Source organism: Rhinoraja longicauda, chromosome 6 (genome assembly GCF_053455715.1).
Source record: "Rhinoraja longicauda isolate Sanriku21f chromosome 6, sRhiLon1.1, whole genome shotgun sequence".
Classification (NCBI taxonomy): Eukaryota; Metazoa; Chordata; class Chondrichthyes; order Rajiformes; family Arhynchobatidae; genus Rhinoraja; species Rhinoraja longicauda.
In genome coordinates this window covers 44,163,823-44,173,056 of record NC_135958.1, presented here as the reverse complement: position 1 = coordinate 44,173,056, position 9,234 = coordinate 44,163,823, and positions in this window count along the sequence as shown.

The window sequence follows — 9,234 nt, the reverse complement described above, 5'->3', positions numbered from 1 at the left end:
GGCTCTCCCCTTGTTACCTTTCTACTTTCCATCCCTCACCCTCTTTTGACTTCCCCACTCTCCCACTCCTTGCAATCTATCTTCCCTCTCTAAACTGCTCTCTCCTCTCTCCCCTTCTCTGCCTCGCCCCCTTTGTGTGCTTCACTGTGGGGGGGTCACACTGTGGGGGGACACTGTGGGGGGGACACTGTGGGGGGGACACGGTGGGGGGGACACTGTGGGGGGGGACACTGTGGGGGGGACACTGTGGGGGGGGGACACTGTGGGGGGGGACACGGTGGGGGACACTGTGGGGGTGGACACTGTGGGGGGGACACTGTGGGGGGGGACACTGTGGGGGGGGACATTGTGGGGGGGAGGACTGTGGGGGGACACTGTGGGGGATGTGGGGGGGAATGTGGGGGGGGTATGTGGGGGGGGCATGTGGGGGGGTCACTGTGGGGGGTTACTGTGGAGGGTTAATGTGGGGGGGTGACTGTGGGGGGGGTGACTGTGGGGGGGTCATTGTGGGGATCACTGTGGGGGGGGACACTGTGGGGGGTCATTGTGGGGGGGGTCATTGTGGGGGGGGTCATTGTGGGGATCACTGTGGGGGGGGACACTGTGGGGGGGGGACACTGTGGGGGGGTCACTGTGGGGGGGTCATTGTGGGGGGGTCATTGTGGGGATCACTGTGGTGGGGGACTGTGGGGGGGTCATTGTGGGGGGGTCTGTGGGGGGGGACACTGTGGGGGGGACACTGTGGGGTTCACTGTGGGGGGTCATTGTGGGGGGGGTCATTGTGGGGGGGTCACTGTGGGGGGTCATTGTGGGGATGGGGACACATGTGGGGGGTCACTGTGGGGGGGGACACTGTGGGGGGGGGGTCACTGTGGGGGGTCATTGTGGGGGGGACACTGTGGGGATGGGGACACTGTGGGGGGGGGGGACATGTGGGGGGGTCACTGTGGGGGGGGTCATTGTGGGGGGGGTCATTGTGGGGGGTCGTTGTGGGGATGGGGACACTGTGGGGGGGACATTGTGGGGTGGGTCATTGTGGGGGGGGGTCATTGTGGGGGGTCACAGTGGGGGGGGTCACTGTGGGGGGTCACTGTGGGGGGTCACTGTGGGCGGGTCATTGTGGGGGGGACACTGTGGGGGGGGGTCATTGTGGGGGGGGTCACTGTGGGGGGGGGCACTGTGGGGGGGGAAATTGTAGGGGGGTCACTGTGGGGTGGGGTCACTGTGGGGGGGGACACTGTGGGGGGTCATTGTGGGGGGGTCATTGTGGGGGGGCACTGTGAGGGGGACACTGTGGGGGGGGTCATTGTGCGGGGGTCACTGTGGGGGGTCACTGTGGAGGGGGTCATTGTGGGGGGGGTCATGGTGGGGGGGCACTGTGGTGGGGGCACTGTGGGAGGGGATCATTGTGGGGGGGGCATTGTGGGGGGGGTCACTGTGGGGGGGGTCACTGTGGAGGGGTCACTGTGGGGGGTCACTGTGGGGGGGGTCACTGTAGGGGGGTCATTGTGGGGAGGGACACTGTGGGGGGTCACTATGGGGGGGTCATTGTGGGGGGGGTCACTGTGGGGGGGTCACTGTGGGGGGGACACTGTGGGGGGGTCATCATGGGGGGGTCACTGTGGGGGGGGGGGTCACTGTAGGGGGGTCATTGTGGGGAGGGACACTGTGGGGGGGTCACTATGGGGGGGTCATTGTGGGGGGGGTCACTGTGAGGGGGGTCACTGTGAGGGGGTCACTGTGGGGGGTCATCGTGGGGGGGTCACTGTGGGGGGGAGGGACAAAAGGAAGCGTCGCTGTGCTTTGTAATTTTGTCATGTTCTTGTACTGATTCATTTTGAGATTGAAATCATTAAAAGCTAAGATGCTTGAAATATGGAATAAAAATGTGAAACATGCCGGAAACAACCAATCGGACAGGCAGTATTATAATAAGTGAAACGTCTAGCCAGTGCTGGCCCAGACAGTGCAGGCTCCAGACAGTGCTGGCCCAGACAGTGCAGGCTCCAGACAGTGCTGGCCCAGACAGTGCAGGCTCCAGACAGTGCTGACCCAGATAGTGCAGGCTCCAGACAGTGCTGGCCCAGACAGTGCAGGCTCCAGACAGTGCTGGCCCAGACAGTGCAGGCTCCAGACAGTGCTGGCCCAGACAGTGCAGGCTCCAGACAGTGCTGGCCCAGACAGTGCAGGCTCCAGACAGTGCTGGCCCAGATAGTGCAGGCTCCAGACAGTGCTGGCCCAGACAGTGCAGGCTCCAGACAGTGCAGGCTCCAGACAGTGCAGGCTCCAGACAGTGCTGGCCCAGACAGTGCAGGCTCCAGACAGTGCAGGCTCCAGACAGTGCAGGCTCCAGACAGTGCTGGTCCAGACAGTGCAGGCTCCAGACAGTGTAGACCCAGACAGTGTAGACCCAGGCAGTGCAGGCACCAGACAGTGCAGGATCCAGACAGTGCAGGCTCCAGACAGTGCAGTCTCCAGACAGTGCTGGCCCAGACAGTGCAGGCTCCAGACAGTGTAGACCCAGACAGTGTAGACCCAGAGAGTGTAGACCCAGACAGTGCAGGCTCCAGACAGTGCAGGCTCCAGACAGTGCTGGCCCAGACAGTGCAGGCTCCAGACAGTGCAGACTCCAGACAGTGCTGGCCCAGACAGTGCAGGCTCCAGAGAGTGCAGGCTCCAGAGAGTGCAGGCTCCAGACAGTGCTGGCCCAGACAGTGCAGGCTCCAGACAGTGCTAGCCCAGACAGTGCAGGCTCCAGGCAGTGCAGGCTCCAGACAGTGCAGGCCCAGACAGTGCAGGCTCCAGACAGTGCAGGCTCCAGACAGTGCAGGCTCCAGACAGTGCTGGCCCAGACAGTGCAGGCTCCAGACAGTGTAGACCCAGACAGTGTAGACCCAGACAGTGCAGGCTCCAGACAGTGCAGGCTCCAGACAGTGCAGGCTCCAGACAGTGCAGTCTCCAGACAGTGCTGGCCCAGACAGTGCAGGCTCCAGACAGTGTAGACCCAGACAGTGTAGACCCAGACAGTGCAGGCTCCAGACAGTGCAGGCTCCAGACAGCGCAGGCTCCAGACAGTGCAGTCTCCAGACAGTGCTGGCCCAGACAGTGCAGGCTCCAGACAGTGTAGACCCAGACAGTGTAGACCCAGACAGTGCAGGCTCCAGACAGTGCAGGCTCCAGACAGTGCTGGCCCAGACAGTGCTGGCTCCAGACAGTGCAGGCTCCAGACAGTGCAGGCCCAGATAGTGCAGGCTCCAGACAGTGTAGACCCAGACAGTGTAGACCCAGACAGTGTAGACCCAGACAGTGCTGGCCCAGACAGTGCTGGCTCCAGGCAGTGCTGGCTCCAGCCAGTGCAGGCTCCAGACAGTGCTGGCCCAGACAGTGCAAGCTCCAGACAGTGCAGGCTCCAGATAGTGCAGGCCCAGACAGTGCTGGCTCCAGACAGTGCAGGCTCACTAGTCCCGTACTAGCTGGGACTAAATTTGGGGCTAAATTGGCTTGTCCCGTACGGGAGGGAGGGAGGGAGGGAGGGAGGGAGCCTAACGGAAGCATATTGTTCCACCGATGACGTTACACTCTGGGCAGCGTGGGGAAGGTGCTGAGCCGGCCGGGGAGAGGCAGGGGGACAGGGGATCCGAGGGCAGACCCAGCACCTGGCCTCGGCCTCCACGTCCACCAACGCCCGGCCATGCCGCCGCCTTTCCCCCTGGAATCGGCCTCCACTGCCTTCTGAGGCAGAGAATTCCACAGATTTACAACTCTCTGGGTAAAAAAAAAAATCCTCATCTCCGTTCTAAATGGCCTACCCCTTATTCTTAAACTGTGGCCCCTTGTTCTGGACTCCCCCAACATTGGGAACATGTTTCCTGCCTCTAACGTGTCCAACCCCTTAATAATCTTATACGTTTCAATAAGATCCCCTCTCATCCTTCTAAATTCCAGTGTATACAAGCCTAGTCGCTCCAGTCTTTCAACATATGAAAGTCCCGCCATTCTGGGAATTAACCTAGTAAACCTACGCTGCACGCCCTCAATAGCAAGAATATCCTTCCTCAAATTTGGAGACCAAAACTGCACACAGTACTCCAGGTGTGGTCTCACTAGGGCCCGGTACAACTGCAGAAGGACCTCTTTGCTCCTATTCTCAACTCCTCCTGTCATGAAGGCCAACATTCCATTAACTTTCCTCACCCCTTGCTCTACTCTTCCTCTCTCCACCTCCCACTCCCTCCCTAACTGTCCACATGGCCGTTCCCTTTCCCCCACAATTTCCACTGCTGTGTCTCGCTCATCTTTCTCCCTCTCTCTCTACCCCAGGCTCTCCCCTTGTTACCTTTCTACTTTCCATTCCCTCACCCTCTTTTGCTTCCCCCACTCTCCCACTCCTTGCAATCTATCTTCCCTCTCTAAACTGCTCTCTCCTCTCTCCCCTTCTCTGCCTCGCCCCCTTTGTGTGCTTTTCTCTCCCTCTATCTGCAGGTTCATCACCCTAACCCTATCTACCTCCATGCACAGCCACCTCCCATAATCTTACTCCATCCACCTGAATGTTTCTTCCCCCACCCTCCCTTCCTCTGTTCTGTCTCCTGATTTCTTACCTCTTCTATCTCCCTCCCTCCACCTCTGCTCCCTCTCTCACCCCACCTCTCTTCCCCTCTCTCGTTCCCACGTTCTCCGTGTTTTCTCTCACCCCAGCACATGCTCCCACTCCTTGCATTTCCTGTCCACTTCCTACTCTTACTTCGCACGGTATATTTTCCTCCCAGGACCTTTCCCTCGTTCCCCCTCCCCCTTTGTACTGCCGCTCCCTCTATCCTGCACTCTCTTTAATCCCCTCATACTCCATGCTCTCCAATCATCACAACTTTCCTCTCTCCTTCTACCTTCCTCTCTTTCTCTACATTCCCCGCTCCCACCTGCTCTTTTCCTTCTCTGCTTCTCTTCTCTCCCTAGTCTTTCCTGTTCCTAACCTCTGTAACACGCGTCCTGCAAACAGGGTATGTCCATATACCCGTCCAAAAGTCTCTCAACTGCCACTGTCATAACTGCCACCACCACCCCGGCACCCACCACCTTCTGTGTAAAACCTTGCCCCTCACACCTTAAAGCCACGCAGGGACTTTATGGTCCAACATCCGCTACCAGAACCCGGTCAGATCCACAACCCCAGCCCGGGCATCGCCCTTTGTCTCTGCGTTTGGATAGCATCCTCCACGTCCCGACAGATATCCCGGGATTGTCGCAGCATAACATTGGACATTACTCCGGAACAGGATTCTTACACCAATACCCCTCATATTTCACAGGTAAAACTTCAGACCAATCACAGCTCAATATTTAATATAAAGTACACATCCAGAATCCAGATTATGACAGGCAGTAACGACATCTTGTGCAAAGCCGGCGTGAATAACATGAAACTAGCTTTAATGTGGGCCGGCACAGACTCGATGGGCCGAAGCCCCTTTGCTGTCCTTACATCGCAATAAATACTAGTTACTTCATAGATCAGATCTCCCCCCACAATCTCCTCGTGAATGCGAGATCAATTAAGGGGAACGCGGGTCTGGAACAAATAAATGAACGAGAGCGAGAGCGCAGTCACACGATGACAACTGGTGGAAATACACAGGTATTGATCACAAGAGTCGGTCCCTCCCCGCCGTGGCCCGACCCCCAGGGGACACCCGCCCCATTGGCCCTACCCTCGGGCCTGGGGCAGCAGCGCCCGCGACGGGCCGAGCGGCGGGATCGGGACGCGGTCGCTTCTGTCTGTCTGAACCCGCGACACTGTGAGCGTCCGGCGGAGGGGTGGGGGTCACCACTATGGGGGGTGGGGGCGGGCTGGGGTCCCCACTGTGGGGGGGTCCCTACTATGGGGGGTGGGGGCGGGCTGGGGTGGCTGGAGACTTCAATAGGGGAAATCTCAAAAAGGTCATGCCCAACTTCTACCAACACATCACGTGTGTCACCAGGGGGGAAAGAACTTTGGACCACTGCTACACGCCGTTCAGGAAAGGCTACAAGGCCGTTTCTCTCCCTCCTTTTGGGAAATCTGACCACGCTGCCATTTTCCTGGTGCCGGAGTACAAACAACGGATAGTATGGGAAGCGACAGTGACGTAAAGCGGTGGGCTGACCATTCAGAGGCCATGCTGCAAGATGCACTGGGCAATGTCGACTGGAACATGTTCCAAGCAAGTTCCAGAGACGTAAATGAGTTTGCGGAAGCGGTTACGGACTTCATTGCCACAATAGCCGATACCATCATCCCCACGGTAAGGGTCAGTATCTTCCCTAACCAAAAACCCTGGGTGGAGAGGTCTATTCGCGTGGCCTTGAATGCTCGCACCGCTGCTTACAACTCCGGCCTGGCATCCGGCAACATGGACGACTACAAGGGAGAGTCCTACCGACTGCGAAGGGCAGTGAAGGATGCAAAAAGGAGGTACCGGGACAAGATGGAGTCACAGATGGAGCAGCAGGACACCAGGCGCCTTTGGCAGGGGCTACGGACTATAACTAGCTACAGGTCCAGCACCCCCTCAACCGGAAGTGCCGGCTCCTCCTTAGCTGATGACCTGCACTCTTTTTACGCACGGTTTGAGACGGGTAACACCACCAGCTCGCCGTCTAAAAACAGCACCGAAGGGGCGCTGGCTAGCGAGGCTGGAGGGGGATCCACCGCCGGGGATGTACACACATTCTCGGTGTCCGAGCATGAGGTAAGGTGGGCTCTGACGCGTGTGAACACGAGGAAAGCTGGAGGCCCAGATGGTATATCTGGGCGAGTACTAAAGTCTTGTGCTACTCAGCTTGCTCCAGTGCTCACCACAATATTCAACCTCTCCTTGGCAAAGTCCGTGGTCCCTGCATGCTTCAAAAGGTCCATCATTGTACCGGTGCCAAAGAATGCCTCTCCAGCGTGTTTAAATGACTACGGCCCTCACCTCGGTTGTCATGAAATGCTTTGAGAGGCTAGTCAAGAAGCACATCTGTGCCCTCCTTCCTCGCAACATGGACCCACTACAGTTCGCATACCGTCCGAACAGGTCCACGGATGATGCGGTCTCCCAGGTTCTACACACCGCTCTCTCTCATCTGGACAGCCAGGGGGGCTATGTGAGGATGCTGTTCATTGACTTTAGTTCAGCATTTAACACAATAGTCCCCAGCAGACTGGTTGAGAAGCTGCTGGAACTGGGGCTTAGCACCCCTCTGTGTGCCTGGATCCTGGACTTTCTCACTGCCAGGCCCCAAGTGGTCAGGATGGGGGAACACACATCTAGCTCCCTCACCCTGAACATAGGATCCCCCCAGGGCTGCGTCCTCAGCCCCCTACTGTACTCCCTGTACACACATGACTGTGGGGCCAGGTTCAGCTCAAACTCCATCATCAAGTTTGCTGATGACACTGTGGTGGTGGGCCGGATCTCCAACAACGATGAGAAGGCCTACCGGGAGGAGGTGGCTGATCTGGCACTCTGGTGTCAGGACAATAGCCTCCTCTTGAATGTCACTAAAACAAAGGAGCTGATTGTGGACTTCAGAAGGGCTAAACATCCAAGGACGTACACGCCACTGGAGATAAATGGGTCTATTGTGGATAGGGTGAGCAGTTTTAAATACTTGCGAGTCCGCATCGCAGAGGATCTGACGTGGGCAACGCACATTGCCGCACTGGTGGGTAAGGCTAAGCAGCTCCTTTACCACCTTAGACATCTGAGGAAATTCAGAGTGTCTTTGAAGATCCTTCATTGCTTCTACTCTGGGGCTGTAGAGAGCATCCTGTCCGGCAACATTACAGTCTGGTTTGGGAACAGCTCTGCCCAGGACAGGATGGCCCTGCAGAGAGTAGTGCGTTCGGCAGAACGCACCATGGGAACTACACTCGTCCCCCTGCAGGACCTATACATCAGGAGGTGCAGATCCAGAGCAAGTAAGATTATGAGGGACCCCTGCCACCCCAGTAACGGACTGTTCCAGATGCTACGATCAGGCAAACGCCTCCGCTGTCACGCTGTGAAAACGGAGAGGATGAGACGGAGCTTCTTCCCACAGGCCATCAGGACTGTCAACTTTTATAACCCCAGAGACTAAATTTTTGTCGACACTAATAGTAACTTATTAACTTTATTTATATGCTGTAACTGTAATTCTTTTTGTGCACAACCCGCAGGCATTGCCACTTTCATTTCACTGCACATCATGTATGTGTATGTGACAAATAAATTTGACTTGACTTGACTTGACTTGACTCTCTCTCCCCCCGACTCTCCCTCCCCCCCACACTCTCCCCCCCACTCTCACTCCCCCCCGACTCTCTCCCCCCGACTCTCTCCCCCCCATACTCTCCCCTCCACTCTCTCCCTCACTCTCTCTCCCCCACTCTCTCTCCCCCACTCACTCTCTCTCCCCCACTCTCCCCCCCCCCCCACTCTCTCTCCCCCCAACTCTCTCTGTCTCCCCCCCCCCCCGCTTCCAACTGTGCCCTCTTCATCACTGCAGCAGCCTTTCTTCCCACCCACTGCTTTCCTGCCCTTCTGAAACCTATCCGTTTGATGAGGAATTATATCACTACCTTTGACCGTGAACGATTGCAAGAGTCAAGAGTGTTACGTTGTCATTACAGAACAATGAATTTCTTACTTGCTGCAGCCCTTAAACACAGAACACATGGATAAATATATAATGGTCAATAATGCAATAAATTAATAATTATAATAAGAGTGCAATACCAATAATAATGGTGCAAAAACCAAAATCTGTAGTGCGACTAAAGACACAATCCACAGAAGTTCAAACTTGCTGAGGTTAGTGATGGGCAGTGTTCAAAAGCCTGATGGTTGCAGGGAAGAAACAGTTCTTCAATCTGATGGTCGTTGTTTCAGACTCCTGCACCTTCTTCCTGATAGCAGCAGTGAGATGAGAGTGTGGCCAAGGTGGTGTGGAATGTTGATGATATTGGCTACCACCTCCTGTAGATCCTTTCAATGGTGGGGAGGTCAATATCTATTTTTTGACTGGGCAGTATCTACCACTCTCTGTAATCTCCTCTGTTCCTGGGCGTTCAGATTGCCGAACCAGACTGTGATGCAACCATTCAGTCTGCTCCCGATTGTATACCTGCAGAGGTCTGTTAGAGTATTTGTTAACAAAATAGGTTGATATGAAAATAGGTGGAGGGATAGGTAGTGCAGAGAAAGCAGGGACTCTGCAGAAGACTCTGCA